Raw genomic sequence first — 17,675 nt, forward strand, 5'->3', positions numbered from 1 at the left:
TATAATTAAATCCAAGAAGTTTTGGAAATACTATAATTCCATATTTTTCCATGATAAATACAGCCAAATTTCTTAGGTTAAGAATTTTTGGACTCTTTAAAGACATGGGTAGCTGTCCATATATTTCAATGCTTATTCTGTTAGAAGTTCAGGATTTAGTTAGCTGATCCTTTTCTCTTTTTCTCTTTCTCTTTCTACACTTAAAGGAGAGGAAACATCCCTCAGAGTCAAGGTTTATTATCTAGTTGGGGATATAGATTATCTCCATGACTGCTGTTGACAGGGAATGTTTCCTAAATTAAGGTCCTTTCTTTCCCTCTAGGAACCAAGACTGATACACAGAATTTGAGATGGGCAATAGCTTCTTTTGGAATACACTTCCAAAAGAATACACTTCCTTCTCTCTTCTGGAGTAGCTTGAGGTTTTTTTTTTTTCATTTCAATTAGCAATAATCGCGCCTCGGATAAACCTCATTGGCTACGATACTGCCTTCAAAATCTCAGTTAGACTATAATTTCCTTTTTGGACTCTTGACCAATCACTTTGCAATGCCGAGGACATTTGCCTATGTCTAATTGACTTGTTTTGAGGGGTTGTTCCAGAAACCACGTAGAATCTGAACTGTAACAAACACATCTGTATTTTTCAGGAACACATTGTTCTGTGGTACTTCATCTTTCTATTTTCACATGCCTCTCTCTTTTCTCTTTTTACCTCCTTTGGCACTATTTCCTATATCACCTTCCGAAGGTGGCAATCTACTCCAGTGTTGGGAGGAAATGATGGTGCCTGAGAGCTACCCTGAGCCACATGTGAAAAAGAGGATCTATATCAGCTCAGAGCTTGATGTGTTACATTTGAAGAATTAATCAAGGACTATTTTGCCAACTTTTCCAAAGCATATACTGGACTTCATCTTATAACTGATAATCAGATTTTCAGGCTATATAATAATTCTTCTTTGCTTACAACTATAAAATTGTGAATCTATGTATATTTAATCTGTTAGAAAACATTTCTGCTACTCGATATTCTGTCTTTGAAACACCTAATATTTATATCTATTTCCTCAAAAGCAAGTTATTAATGTTGCTAGTATCATTTATTATGTTATTTATTTTTTCTTACTTCCATTAGATTCTGACCTAGTGAAAAAAGATGGTGTCTTACTTTTTAATTTCCAAATGTTAGCAAAGTAATTGGTACAGAGTAGGTCTTCAGTAAAAGTTGAATGAATTAATGTGGTTATACGCCAAAAATGCATGCAACCTCACTCAGAAATGGCCTTGAAAAACAGCAGTGTTCAAAAATCTCCTGATAGACATAGTCTTAAGAAGTACACCTGTCTAGAATATATATGAATCATGGGCAGAGGCAAATGGCCTAACAGGGCTTGGAAAGGAAAGTATTGGAAGATTGGAGACAAGGTGGTTGGGATAGAAACATGAATAAACACAGGAGGGGCACCAAGTGGAAAGTTTTGTGTATTGGGAGTTCACGCTCACCAGGGAACATTTAGTACAGAAGAGGCATTAAACAAGCAACTGGACAATATGATCTACCAGTTTTGATGTTAGCCAGCTTCTGTCATTGTCTGCTCAGTGCTGGTAGGTTGGGGACATGAGTGCCAGGAATAGAGATAGAGGTCACACATGGGTCCAATGTCATGGGCTTCTACTTACCAATGCTTGTCTATTATCTCTGATGAATATTTCTAACTGGCCAGCAATGAGATTGGAATTGAGCTCCCAATATGGCATCATTTCTCAAGGAGATAAATCATCACTTGTTAGGAAGCTGATTATATTACCGGGCTCTTACCATCTTGGAAGATCCAGTAGCTCATTCTCACAAGCCCATATACATATATTCCAGATACACCATCCTTGAGGACATAGTATATTCAGGGGACATAGCAAAAGTACCATTGAATTTTAAGCTGCATACTTTGGGATTCTTGTATCTTAGGACCAGCATGCAAGAAAAGATGTCAACACATTGGCAGGAGTAATTCACTCTAATAAGAAGGAGGTAGACCTGCTGCTACATAATGAGACAGAAAGGAATATATGTGTAGAGCCCAGGTGATCCACTTGAGTGCCTCTCAGTAGTCCCTCTCCCAAATGTCACTGCAAGTAGATAGACACAGCAACCCCAGGCTGAGGAATGCATGGTGACCAGGGAACCAGAGTGCTTGAGCATGGGGTTCTGGGTATGGTACTTGGTAAACCACTAAGGCCAGAAGAGGTAGAAGCTAAGTGTGCAGGAAATCTAGACTTTATCGTGGAAGAGAGAAATGATAAGTTATCAGTTGTGGACTTGAGACAGCTATAAAAACTGTCTTGTTCAGCCCACTAAACTCTCTGTTTTAAGATTTCCCTCTGGAAGAGAGGCCCATTAAAATCCTGGAAGAATTGCTCTCCAAATGTACATGGAGGATTATATCTGAGTGCTGCAGGGGATGGGCCATGGTAGATAAGGGCCTACACCACTCAGTTCCTCCTCCAGGAAAGTTATTTATGGCAAACGTTGGGGAGTGAAGTTAGCAGAGAGCCTGCAGGGCCCAGCTTCTCAGGGATCTGCCTCAGCTGCATTGAGTTGTTTCACTTGTGATCACTCTTTTCCTGGGACAACTTGCATCTAAGGTCTGACTGAAGTGAGATCATAAAGGCTTGTTCCAATTTAGCTTGATGAGGGATGGCTCTAAGGGGAAATATTTGCTCCATGTGTCCCCTTTAGGTTGACCAATGTTTCAAGAGACCTGCATCACAGCCCAACTTTTCCTTTTCCCTAGTATTAATTCTCTCTCCTTTCTCTCATAGTTGGAGATCCCTAATAAGCCTCCCTAGCACAAAATGAGGTTGAAAGTGTATAAAGAGATTTGGTTGAGGAGAGTCTTTCTAGTTCCTATTAAAGAATTTGGATTTTATCCAAGGGTGATATGAATCTATTGAAGGATTTTAAGCAGAGGAGTAACATGATTAAATTTACATTTTCAACAATCACTTTATCTATGGAAGTGAGTGGATAGGAGTGGGGACATCATTATTGTCCCAGAGGTAGAGTCAATGAAATTGTGTACAGAGACCAGCTATGATGCTGCTGCAGAAATTTAAGCAAGAGATGTTTGTCTTAGACTAATACTGTGACAGCGGATATAGATTTGTTATTTTTTGGTTGCAAATGAAGGAAAGTCAAGGTCCCTGATTTGAGCAACTCAGAAGAGATTCTGCAAAAAAGATACAATTGAATGGCTGCATCTATGGCCAATAAGACAATTTCTAGAAAAAAAGTCTTTATTATTAAGATGAATACCAGGGTTACATGTTTTGATGTCAGGGTTTTTGTTCTTCTGTGTCCCTGTTATGACTTATCACTATTGAGTTATAACTTATATTACAAGATTTGCAGTAAAGAGATCTTGCCCCCAGAAGGATTGTGTCTGAAGATCTGCTTCCTTTCAGAGTCCTGTTTTGCTTCCATATCACACTATCTTGGCTCTGGGCTTTCAAAGCGATACAATAAAAAGATTGTTTGTATGAGAATCTATTCCTAACCAGCTTTATATGATTGAAAAGAGGTGGTTTCTTTTTAATATTAGTAAAGACATTATACCTGAATTATAATTCTACATCTGACCCATTACCTCTCAGATCAAACTGATGGAGTTGAAGATAAAAGTGCCCAAGCAAATCATATTACCTCCTCCAAGTTTTGACTGATGATGAAGAGACCATATCTTTAATGACATATCAAGAATTTTTGTTTTATAATTTCTATCTTGGAAGGCCTTCATCATATTAAGTTCAGTTCTTTTTAAAATTTATTTCAGAGGTTAAGAAGATTAGATGGAAAAAAGAGAATGTGCTAGAGGTGGCAGCCAATGGCATACGTAGAAAAACAAAATGAAACAAAACTGCTGTAGGCTCTCTGGTTAGTGAACTAGTGGGTAATAGGCTGGAGTGAGAAGGGTTGGGTGTCTTTGATTCATCATGAATTTCCAAAAGAGAAAAGCTGACGATTTCTTTAGATGGTAGAAACCAAGAATCATTATCTTCTAGTCTTGAGGAAAGACTAAGTGATCCATTAAAAAACAAAATGTTCCATACAATAGGAATAAACATCTAATATTTCAGGTTTGTGTGGAATAAAATAATCCATATAAACAATTTTCCCAGATAGCTTGTTCACATTTAGTGCTAAAATTTTAATTTTGAGGGAAACTTCTTAAAATGGGTTAATCATTTCTCTAGCTTTTTGAAAGAAAAGTTATTTGATATATTTAATCATTTTCTATCTCAGGACTATCATTATGAATGACAATTAATGAGCCATAATGGGACACAATAATATCCTCAATTATTATCTTTTTTGGGTTGTTTTATACCAACTAGGTATAAAATAGATTTTTTTTCTATTTCTTGCACCTACTACTTTTTAAATTTTTCTCACTTACTTGAATTATATATTCACAACAGTGAACAGAGTTCCTGTAGGTAAGAAATTATAGATTTGTTCCTTCTCTTTAGCTATATATTTGTTTGCTATGTATTCATTTGATTTGTTTAACTTTTTTTTTATTTGCCAATTCCTCATAACATTGATAGTATAGGTTGTGATATAAAAGATCCATCAAGTGGTTTCTTGATGGGACTATACATTGTTCTAGATAAGCTGAGAATTTTTTTTTTTAATTTAGAAATGTTCTGGCATCAGATATTGTCTTAATTTATACTGTGAAACTAGACAAGAATTAACATTGGGTTAACATTGTTTCAGATATGAGTTCTTACATGTTATAGGAGTTACTTCAGCCTCTTGGTCTTCTGCACACACATTCACTAAGTAGTTAACTGGCCTTCTTAAACCTGAATTTTCTCTGTGAAGCTCAATTCTTGAAGAGCCAAGAAAGAAGACAATGGGGAAGATCACTGTCATAGCAGTCAATGATGGATGTCCTGTATTTGCCAGGGCAGAGTGTATCTTGGGTAGAACGTAGGCTGGAGCTCAGGGGAGTGCAAAATAGCAGAAATGAGCATCACAAATGGTACCTGGGGTCTAGATAATTTTAAACCATTGCTGGAAAAAGATTGTATGGCTAATCCTTTCTTTCCCTTTTTGGGGGAGGGGATAAGGAGGGTCAGGAGATACCTTTTGCTATAATCTTTTGTTTTCACCATCTCTTTTTTTCAAAGGAATTTAGTAAAGCAAAAAAAACCCTTGTGGTTATGAAGATATCATGGCCAGAAGCCTTGAAAAAGAATTTCCTAGGGATTGTGAAACTGTTGCAACTTAGTGTACTATGCTCTGAGTATACTGCTCTCAAGGGTCCAACAGATTTGAGTTTTAATACTGCTTCTGTTCTTTCAAACTATATAACCTTCAAGAAACACTCAGCCACTTTCAATTGCAATATCTTTACCTGTGAAATGCAGCTAACAATATCTATCTCATAGATTTGAGGAATACTAAGCACGTAATTCAATAAGATCATGTGCTTATACCTACAGCGAGCATTCCAAGAATTGTAACATTTAAAAATAATGTACTAATAATATTCAACTTACTGTCTTGGTCTGAAAGCTCAGGTTCCTTTGTAACACTAAGACATCAATAGTTGCAATGGACTGCCTTCTCTAAAAGAATGCTTTCAGTTTTTTCTGGACTTAAGTGGCCCAGGGATTATCACACTACCATTTTATGTTTCTTTCAGAGGCTGAAAAAGTGTTTGAGACATCCTTTGTGGTTGCGAGGCAAGGAGTTAAAAGAGGGAAAGAAGATCTTCAAATTCCTTATTTTTGCTATAGTAAACCCTGAATTTGCAATAAATACTTGGCTTAGAAAAAAATTATTCTTGAATAGTTTTAACAAGACCAAAGCAAGTCCTCTGGATACTGTATTTCTATTAGTACCTTAAAATTTTTACTTTTATTTGTTATAATAATTCGTATTTATATATTTGGCATGTATGCACATACTTATATTTTCTCTACTATCATATAGAATAGTAAGGATAAAAAGTCAAGGCCCATCATCTCGGAGAATCTAAATCTAAGATGTTATTTAACTTCTATACATGCTAAGCACTGTGGTACTGGGCATATTCCATGCAAAGGTTTTAGTACATCAGTCAGCATAGAGTAGACATTTATCAAGGTCACACATTTGAAAATGAAAGAAGAAACAACTTCAATATCTCCATAGAGATATGATTAAATAATAGTATTTCCACACATGGAATGCTGTACAACTATTAAAAATAATGAAGAAAAGTCATATAAACTGAGCTGGAAACATCTCTAAGATGTATTAAATGAAAAAAGCAAATCTGAGAACTAAGTATATGGCATGACCCATATAGGTTAAAGGAAATTTGTGTATAATGTATATGTATATAATGTGTATATATCTATATATCTGTATCTACATCTATCTCTCATATACATTACCTGTGACCCTAGCAAAGGGAGAAGTTGAGTGTAAGTCAAGGAATAATTTATCATTTTGCTCTATCAAATTCTGTTGCTTGAATCTTTTAGAAGGAAATATTTTTGTTTTACTTCTATATATATTTAAAAGATGAATGGACAACAAGTAAATGGAGTGAGATCAAGAAAACATAGATCTTTAAAAGTATTTTCTTAATGGAAGTAAAATTTAAATAACAAATTTAACACGTTAAGTCTTTTTAAGTGTGCTATGGCACTAAGTAGTTCCCAATATTATGCTACCATCACCACCATCCATCTCCAGGACATTTTTCTTCTTGCAAAACTGCAACTTTATACTCATTAAATGATAATTCCCCATTCCCTCTTTCCACAACCACTGGAAACCACCATTCTTCTTTCTGCTCCTATGAACTTTTTTTTTTAAAGGAAACAAAATGTTTCAATTGTATTTTTCTTTCTATAAGGTAACACCACTTCCAGGAAAATGATACAGTTTTGCACATTATTTCACAGCCAAAGGAACTACCTACATCTGTCTCTGCTTGTGCTTTGGGTTCGTTTTGCAGGAGATGAGAGCTGTCCTCACCTCTTCACTAGCCAATGGTCCTTGTAGCACTTCTTGCTGATGCATTGGGTCTGGAATCCCAAGCATACAGCAGGCGCAGCATGAGGAGATTGGAGAGCAGTGAAGCCCCTGCCGTGCTGCACTTGGCATAAATTGGAACCACTGCAGGAGGGGTCCCTCTGGAGCATGGAGAGTGTGCAAGGGTTAGTTGCACAACTGACTCAGATATAGGAGAGGGCTCACAGCAGAAGCTATCATTTTTCTAAAACATTTGCAGTGTTTTTGGTTGAAACTGGAAAGAAGGACCTCAATCCCATCCGGAGCCCACATCCCAGGCACCCATGCCCGACTCCTTGCCAGTAACTGCACAGTGGAGTTCCCAGTCTGAGCTAGGAGTGTCTGCTAGCCACTCCTATGAATCTGACTACTTTAGGCACCTCATACAGTATTTGTCTTCTTGGACTGGCTTATTTCACTCAGAATGCCCTGAGTCTCTGTCATGTCTTCCATTCATCTATATTGTACCATGTCTCAGAATTTACTTCTTTTTCAAGGCTGAATAATATTCCATCATGTCTGGGTATGTATGCATACACACACATATATATAACTCACATTTTGTTCATGCATTATGTAAATCTTTTTAAAGTGATATTTTAATTGCCTTTAATACCTAAAATATTTGGATGGGGTGACATTCTGATAAAAAATTTAGAGAAGATTGAACACCAGGAAATAAGAATTTAACAAGAATTTGTAAATCTACTATCATCCCATAGAAGGTAGAATAGTCTTTCTGAGAGTTGGAAAAAGCCCTCATTTGGGGGGGAATTAGGAATATGAATCAGGAAAGAACTAGAAAACTAAATGCTTGCCCCTGTATATTAGAGAGAAATTAAGTAAGAACAGACAGGTATGGTATAATTTCACTATTTCAGAGTCTCATGTCAAGCATTTTGTCACATGTAAATTTTTTAGTGTTCTTTTATTTAAACTCCTGAAGGAACCAATTAAATGAACTTTTAGGATATTTTACAAGAAGTGTAATTAGGAAGACAGGGCTTTAAACTTTGCCTAATTTGCCCTGTATCCGGAGGCATAACTAACATTTTATTATACAAAAGAATGGAGGAAATTGAAAACAGGGTATTGCAGAATGTTAACAAAACACCATCCCCGTACACATAATATTTATATTGCCAAATGCCAGTAGAAATTTCTTTTGCATTTTGTTTTTGCCTAATTCATTGTGTCAGGAATTCTAAAACAATTAGGAGCCAAAAAAGGAAGAAAGGAAAAAAAAGGCAAAACTTTGCCAGTGTTCTTTTTTGTTAAATACTTACAGGCTAAGTATCAATGATCTACCAGTTTTCAAAGGATATGTTCAAAGTATTCTTCAAAACTAGTTAAAATCTTGTGGTGTGTGTGTGTGTGTGTGTGTGTGTGTTAATATGAAGCACCTATAATAACTTACTTTCACATATCAGAATAGTATGTAATGTCAGGCAAGAATTGTGTTCTTTTTACCAAGGTCATTGCCAGAGTTCATGTCTTTATTCTTTGTGGCATATGCCTCCTCTCTTTTTCCTTTGACCATTTCCCTTCTTATTGTGCTCCCTTCTTTCTGTTTTTCTCATTCAGCCATGAAGTTATATATTTGTAGGCTGTCATTTTCATTGGCAGTAATAGTGTAATTTTTCACTTGTTTTGGCTCAGAGTTCTTTCTGTTCTTCAGACTCACTTTTCATTTTATCATTAATAATTGTAGGTTCTTCCACTCTCAGAGATAGGATATGAGAAAAGACAGACAAAGGTACTCAGAAAAGGAAAATGGCAGCCGTGCAAAATGCAAAGAAAACAGTGAAGGCATTATATAAAAATCTTTATGACTATGGGTTTCTGATTGAAAGTCTTTTTTCATATTTGCACTTTATTATATAGTAGTCTTGTAGAATGAAAAGTGGAAATATGGATACATGTATAATAAATATGCAATAGTAGTATAATATGCAAATTTATTGTCATTTAGTAATATGAACCTCAAGCAGAACATGTTTCTCAAATTTCAGTACTGAGTTGATGAACTGAGATATTCACTAGGTATTTAATAAATGTATATTAAGTTAAGTTGATTTGGAAGTCAGAGATTATCTCTTTATAGTATTCCTAATAACTCCATATGAAACAAATAAGATTAGCAGTGTATGGGATATGTTCTGGGTCTTAAAAGTTCTCATCACAAGAAAAAAATATTTATAACTATGGTGACAGATGTTAAGTAGACATGATTATTTTACTATGTATACAAATATTGAATCATTACATTATATACCTGACACTAATATGATGTTATATCAATTATATCTCCATAATATTAATACTAATAAAAGAATGTGTTCTGAATTTTTCATGAAGGACTTTGAGGGACTTTTTCAGATCTTTCTACAGCTATTGGGATGCATACCATGCTCTTTCACCAAAGATGCATTGGTACAAGTTGTTCTTGATCCCACCTGTCTCATCATTACACCTGCCTCATATCCATCAGTTATCACATCTCTTAATTCTGTAGACCAAGTCATTCACAAAACAGCCTACTCCACTCTATTCTATTATTTCCTGATTTGGGGTCCAAATCATCTTTTGGCTGAGTTACTACAACAGTCTCTAAAACTCAGTGTTTTGCCTGTAATTTGTTCCACTTCCAGCTTTCTAAGTGAAAATATGGCCATTGTACTGTCTTGTTGGAAGTAGTTGGAATAGTTCTGTAAGGCTTATGCCACCATCTTCCATTCTTTTCTGATTGCACAGTCTTACTCATCAGTGAAAAATAGAAAGATAAAAATTACACATAAAAAAATTAAATGCTTTGCCACTCTCATAAGCTAATATCTCAAGAGCAAAAATAACCACTAATGATAGTGGCTATAAATCCATATTTCAAATAACCTTATTAATTTCAGTTTATTTGCTTGGTGTCAAATGTTTTTTATTGAACACATTTGACAGATAACATTATGCAAGTTAAAGGTGTACATGTTACTTTGATACATTTATATATTATAATATGGTTGCCATTGTAGCAATATTTGTCATTACATAATTACAGCACAATATTCTTGTTTGTATGCATTATACTGTGCACTGTATCACTAAGCCTTATTTACTACTTGGTGCAAGTTTGTATCCTTAAACATCATTCATAGCCCTCCCCATCCTCTTTCACCTGTAACCACCATCTTACTCTGTTTTTTTCATGAATTTCATTTATTTAGATTCCACAAATAAGTATCATACAGTTCTTGTCTTTCTCTGTCTGACTTACCATCTTTAGTGCATAATGTACTGAAGGTCCATCCATGTTGTCACAAACAGCAGGATATTCTCCTTTCTCATGACTGAATAACATTCCATTCTGTATATATACCACATCTTTTGTTTTAATCCATTTATCTGTTGATGGGCAGCAAGGTTGTTTTCCATATCTTGGTGATTGTGAATAATGCTGCGATAAACATGGAGCTCATATATCTTGTCCTGTTTTTCTGTTTTCATTTTCTTTTGGTATAATCCCATAAGTAGAATTGCTGGATCATGTGGGTAGATCTCTTTTTCAATTTTTGAGTCACCTCTGTATTGTTTTTGATAATGGTTTGACCAATTTACATTCTCACCAACAGTGTATAAAGTTTCCCTTCTATGCATGTCCTTGTCAGCACCTGTTGTTTCTTGCTTCTTGATGATAACCATTCAAATAGGTGTGAGGAAATATCACATGGTGGTTTGGATTTGCATCTCTCTGATGGCTAGTGATGTTGAGCATCTTTACATGTACCTGTTAGCCATTTTGGTGTTCTTTTTGAAAATCTGTATTTAGTTTTTCTGCCCATTTAAAAATTTTTTTAATTTAAAATTTTAATTTGAAATTTTAATTTGTTTATTTGTAAGTTGACTGAGTTCTTAATATATTTGGATTTTTTTAAAGATTTTATTTATTTGACAGATAGAGATCATAAGTAGGCAGAGAGGCAGGCAGAGAGAGAGAGAAAGAGGAGGAAGCAGGCTCCCCGCTGAGCAGAGAGCCCAACGTGGGGCTCAATCCCAGGACCCCGGGATCATGACTGGAGCCGAAGACAGAGGCTTTAACCCACCGAGCCACCCAGGTGCCCCAATATATTTTGGATATTAATCCCTAACCAGATTCACAGTTTGCAAAATTTTTCCCATTAGTAGGTTGTCTTTTGTTTTAATTGTTCCTTTTGCTGGACAGAAACTTCTGAGTTTGAAAAGACACATCTTTTGTTTTTTTCTTTTTGCTGTTTTTGCTTTTGGTATCATGTCCAAATAAAATCATTGCCAAGACCAATATTGAGGCAATTACTCCCTGTTTTCTTGTAGGGATCTTATGGTGTAAGGTCTTATGTTTGAATCTTTGATCTATTTTGAGTTACTTTTTTGAGAGTAGTATGAGGTGGGGGTTCAATGTAATTCAACTGTTTGTATTTCTCCAGTTTACCCAGCACCATTTGTTGAAGATTTTCTTTTTACCTTTGTGTGCTCTTGGCTCCTTTGCTGAATATTAGTTGACTGTTTATTCTGGGATTTAATCTTAGACATTCTATTCTGTTCTATTGGTCTATGTGTGTATTTTTGTGCCAGTACCATACTGATACTATTACTCTGGCTTTGTAGTATAGTTTGAAATCAGGAAGTGTGAAACCTCTAGCTTTTTTTTTTTTTTTTTCTCAAGATTACTTTGGTTATTTGGGTTCTTTTGTGGTTCCACACAACTTTTAGAATTGTTTCTTCTATTTCTGTAAGAATACCTTTGGTATTTTGATGGAGATTGCATTGAATCTATAGATAGTCTTGAATAGTATGGGTATTTTAACATTAATTCTTCCAATTAATGAACATGGGCTATCTTTCCATTTGTTTGCATCTTTGATTTCTTTCAGCAAAGTCATGCAGTTTTCAGATCTTTCACTTCATTGGTTAAATTTGTTCCTAAGTATTCTATTATTTATGATGCTATTGTGAATGTGATCACTTTTAAGATTTCTTTTCCAGGTGTTTCATTACTAGTGTAAAGGAATACGACTAATTTCTATACTTTGATTTTGTATCCTGCAACTTCACTGAAATTGTTGATTAGTTCTAATAGTTTTTGGTCAACTCTTTGGGATTGGTTTTCTATATATAAAATATCACAAGCAAATAGCAACAATTTTATTTCTTTCTTCCTAATTTGGATTCCTTTTATTTCTTTGTCTTACCTAATTGCTTTAGGTAGGAATTCCAGTACTATGTTGAATAGGAATGGTGACATCGGGTATTCTTAACCTGTTTCTGATATCTGAAGAAAATCTTTTAATTTTTTTCATTGAGTATTATCTTAACTGTGGGTTTGTCATATATGACCTTTATTATGTTGAATTAAATATGTTCTTTCTTTGTGCAATCTGTTAAAGGTTTTTACTAAGAAAGGATATTGTTTTTTCACCAGATGCTTTTTCTGCCCCTTGAGATGATCGTGTGTTTTCATTTTATTGATGTGATGTACTATATTTATTGATTTTTGTATATTGAACTATCTTTGCCTCCAAGGGATAAATTCCACTCAGTGATAGTGTGTATACATTTAAATGCACTCTTTTTTTTTTTTAATGTCAGGGAAGTCTTTATTTCAACTTCTTTTCAAATGACATTTTTACTTAAAAGTTCTATATTGGTTGACTTCAGAGAGAGTCAATTATCATATGGTTTCACTTATTTGTGGAGCATAACAAATAGCATGGAGGACATGGGGACTTAGAGTGGAGAAGGGAGTTGGGGGAAATTGGAAGGGGAGGTGAACCATGAGAGACTATGGACTCTGAAAAACAATCTGAGGGTTTTGAAGGGACGGGGGGTGGGAGGTTGGGGTACCAGGTGGTGGGTATTATAGAGGGCACGGATTGCATGGAGCACGGGGTGTGGTGCAAAAATAATGAATACTGTTATGCTGGAAATAAAAAAAAAAAAAAAAAGTTCTATATTGGGTGCATAAACAATGAATTCTGTTATACTGAAAAGAAATTTTTAAAAAAGTTTAAAGAATTACTCATTTTTAAGTATGAAAAAAATAAGTTCTAGATTGGTAGTATTATTTCCTTAAATACTTTGGAGAGGTTGCTGTAATGTCTTCTCACTTAACGCTGTTTCCATTGAGAAACCTCTATTTATATTTATCTTTGATACTCTGTACACAGATTATCTTCTATTTCTGATGACTTTGAGCTATTATCTTTATCACTACTTTGAGTACTTTGATTATGATGTCCCTTAGTGTGATTTTACTAAGGCTTGATGCACTTGAAATTTTGTTGAGCATTCTGGAACTTTAGGTTAACAATTTTCATTAAATTTGAATGACAGCTATTATTGTTAAGATATTTTTGTCCCTATGCCTTCGGGGTTTCAATCACAAGTGTATTGGACCCTAGACATTTCCCCATGGCTTTATTATCTATTTTTGTTTGATTGTCTATTTGTTTTTGACCCCATCTTCTCTCTGTATTTCATTTTGGATTGTTTTGTTGTATATTCAAGTCCACTGATCTTTTATTCTACAATATGTACTCTATCCTTAATTCCTTTTTTTTAAAATTAAAAAAAATTTTTTTTCAGCATAACAGTATTCATTGTTTTTTTACCACACCCAGTGCTCCATGCAATCCGTGCCCTCTATAATACCCACCACCGGGTACCCCAACCTCCCACCCCCCCGCCTAAATGCACTCTTGAATTAGTTTTGCTAATATTTTGTTGAGAATTTTTGCATCTATGTTCATCAGGGATGTTGGTCTTTAGTTTTCTTGTCTTGTGGTATAATTATGTGATTTTGTTATCGAGGTAATGATGGCCTCATAGACTTTGGAACTGTTCCTTCCTCCTCAATATTTTTGAATAGTTTGAGGAGAATGAGTGTTAACCTCTCTTTAAATGCTTGGTGAAATTCACCAGTGAATCCATTTGGTCCTGACTTTTTCTGTGTTGAAGGTTTTTAATCATGTATTCAATCTCTTTACTTATTATTATTCTGTTCAGATTTTCTATTTCTTCTTGATTCAGTCTTGATAAGTTGTATGTTCCAGAAATGTATTTTCTAAGTTATGTAACTTGTTGCCATGTAATTGTTTGTAGTGGTCTGGTATAATTCTCTGTGTTTCTGTAGTATCAGTTGTAATGTCTCCTCTTTCATTTCTAATTTTATTTGAGTCTTCTCTCTCTCTCTCTCTCTTTTTTTCTTAGTCTAGCTAAATGTTTGCAGTTTTGTTTTGTTTTGAAGAATCAGCTCCCAGTTTCATTGATCTTTTCTGTTGTTTTTCTGGTCTTTATTTCACTTGTTGTTTTTCTAATTTTTATTAATTTCTTTTTTGCTGCTAATTTGGGCTTAATTTGTTTTTCTTTTTCCATTTCCTTGAAGGGTAAAGTTACATTGTTTCTTTGAGATCTTTCTAATTTCTTAATATGTGCATTTATTGCTATAAACTTTCCTTTCAGAACTGCTTTTGCTGCATCCTACAAGATTTGATATGTTGTTTTTTTAAATTTTCATTTGTTTTGAGATAAATTATTTTTGTATTTATGCTATATGTGTCATAAACTCCATAATATATCTTATAATATTTTCAGCATTATTCTTTCTTTTGTAGAGTGCTTAAATTCTATTCCTTCTTTTGTAGAGAGCATTACTTCTGCCTAAAGAGTTATCTATAGCATCTCTTACAGTACAAAGCTGCAGGTGAAAAATTCTTTCTGTTTTTATTTGCCATAAAAAGGAGCCTTTTTTAGTTTGCCATTTGCCTTTATTTTTAAGTATTTTTTTCTGCATATAAAAATTGTTTTTTTCAGTACTTCAGAGATATTCTTCCATTTTCATCTAGACTAAATATTTTGTGATGAGAAATCTATGATCATTCTTCTTTTTTTTGTAGCATATTATTCAAGGTTCCCCAGAGAAACAGAACCTATAAGATAGATTAATAAATAGATAGATAGAAAAGCATATTTATTATAGAATATAGCTCACAAGATTATGGAGGGTAAGAAGTCCCACAATTTGTTGTCTGCAAATGTGAGGGCCAAAGAAGCAGGTGGTGTAGTTTCAGTGTAATTACTAAATGGGAGACAATGATTTAAGTCCTTATTTGGGGCCCCAGGATCTAAGAACCAAGAACACCTATATGTGAAGGCAGGAAAGAATGGATATCACAACTCGAGCAAAGGAAAAATTCTTCCTTTCTCCACCTTGTTCCATTTAGACCCTCAGTCAATTGTATGATGTCTACCCACATTGATGATAGTATCTTTACTCAGTCTGCCAATTCAAATTTCATCTGAAAACACCCTTACAAAGATACTCAGATGTAATGTTTTATCAGGTATCTGGGCATCCCTTAGCTCAGTCAACTTGACAGATAAATTAACCATCACATGCAAGTAAGAGGTCATTTTTTTTTAGCATTTTTTTCTTTTTTCTCTTTATTGCTGGTTTATCATAATTTGATTATGACATATCTTAGCATAGTTTTCTTTGTGTTTTTCCTTCATTGGTTTCATTTAATGTCTTGGTTTTGTGAAATTATAAAATTCATCCACCACAAAAATATTTTCAGCATTATTCTTCAAATAGTTTTATTCTTCAAATAGTTTTATTTCATCCTGTATCCCCTCACATGTGTGTATTTTGCAGCTCCAGTTACACGTATTTTAGGCCTGTTGATACTGTCCCATAGGTCACTGAGAATCTTGTTATTTTGTTTTCAGGTTTTTCCTCTTTGTTGTTCAGTTGGACAGTTTCTATTGTTATTGCCCAAGGTCACTGATCTTTTCTTTTTAAAAGTTTTAGTTCTTATTAGTGCCATCCAGCAAATTTTTTATTTCATGTTTTATTTTTCATCTCTAGAAGTTCCTCTTATTTTCCATATCCCATGTCTCTCATGTCCACATTTTACTTCAAATTTTTAAACACCTGGAAAATATTTATAATGGCTCTTTCAAGGCCTTTTACATCTAGTTCTATCACTTTTTTTCATCATTTATGAGAATGTTTTTGTTTTCTGACTTTTCTCCTGGCATGCTTATTGGCACATATTATTATTCATTGAGTTTGGGACATAGGTCATGTTACATTGTTGGATGTCTGGATTTTATTCTGGCATATTAGCTTATAAATAAAGTTACTTGCAGATTAGCAAAAGCTTTTTAAGGTTTACTTTTAAGATTTTTTTTAGAGCAAGCTTAGAATGGCCTATTAATTGTTTCATAAATAATTTAATTAATAATTTGAAACACATGTACCACAATGAAATAAAACTATTTACTTAATAAATTTCCATTCTGTATTAGATTATATACACTTTTTTTTTAAAGATTTTATTTATTTATTTGACAGAGGGAGAGAGATCACAAGTAGGCAGAGAGGCAGGCAGAGAGAGAGGAGGAAGCAGGCTCCCTGCCTAGCAGAGAGCCCGATGTGGGGCTCGATCCCAGGACCCTAGGATCATAACCTGAGCTGAAGGCAGAGGCTTAACCCACTGAGCCACCCAGGCGCCCCAGATTATATACACTTTTTAGCTAGGGTTCTTTTTAAAAAAATTTTATATCTCTGTGCTTAATACATTATAAGATACAGAGTAGATATTAACAAATGTGTTGAGTGAATGGATATTAATTCAATATAATCGAAATAAAGAGTATTGTTACACATCTGAGGAAATAATATATACCAAATTAGTGAGGGTCTCTATGAGTTCTAGAAAAAGGAGAGTCAAAGATTAAAAATTTGTCAGCAGCCAAAAATAATCTAGGGGAAAGTTTCCCTAATTCTAAGCGATATTTTGGAAGAAGTCTGGCTATCTATAAAGTTTCTACAGATAGGAGGAAAAAAAAGTCTAGTGGACATTATGTTGTACTCTTTTATAATTCATATTTTATGTGTAAAACTATACTTTAGTATTCTAAATTTGCGTGTCCTGATAAAATAATAAAATTTCTAAATGTGTGAAGTTGAAAATTATACCCTATACTTGAGGTAACCTCACAAAACTAGTCTTTACAAAATGGGATGCAATATAATTAGGTAGTGAAATTACAAGATCTAGAGCTTGGGCATATATCCTAATGTAAAAAAGTGAGGTAACATAGAGAGCATGGCTTCCCCACAAAGAGAGAGAGTTATTCCAGTTAGTATTTGAGCCATGTGGAGGCTGTCCTCTTTTAATCATAAAAAGCAGCTAGAATATCTAAAAAATGTGTCTTATTGTTATTGCACAATTCAGAGACAGGGTTCAGATATCTAGACTGAGTATGAGAGAGCATTTAAAGCTGAGAGTCCGAGTTGTGACTGCCCTTGTACAGAAAATTTGGCGTGGGGGAGACAATCAAAATAACTGCAGTTAAAAAAAAAGATCTGTAGTTAAAAACAGAGATAACTAAAGCCAGATAAATCATTAAGATATTTAATTATTTATTTTAGATTTATTTATTTATTTTAGAAGGAGAGAGTGGGAGGAAGGGCAGAGAGTGAGAGTATCAAGTAGACTCCTGCTGAGCAGGGAGCCAAATGCAGAGCTTCATCCCAGGACCCTGAGATGATGACCTGAGCTGAAAT

The 17,675-nt window shown here is 34.4% G+C and overlaps 1 non-coding gene across 1 annotated transcript; it reads right to left on the reverse strand.

The window, feature by feature from the left end:
* Positions 1–365: 365 nt before the first annotated feature.
* On the reverse strand, positions 366–499 carry LOC116585370. The gene has a single exon (XR_004283572.1). It is a non-coding gene; the product is annotated as a U4 spliceosomal RNA (small nuclear RNA).
* Between the last annotated feature and the right edge of the window lie 17,176 nt (positions 500–17,675).

The sequence above is a fragment of the Mustela erminea genome, chromosome 2 (genome assembly GCF_009829155.1).
Source record: "Mustela erminea isolate mMusErm1 chromosome 2, mMusErm1.Pri, whole genome shotgun sequence".
NCBI classification, from domain to species: domain Eukaryota; kingdom Metazoa; phylum Chordata; class Mammalia; order Carnivora; family Mustelidae; genus Mustela; species Mustela erminea.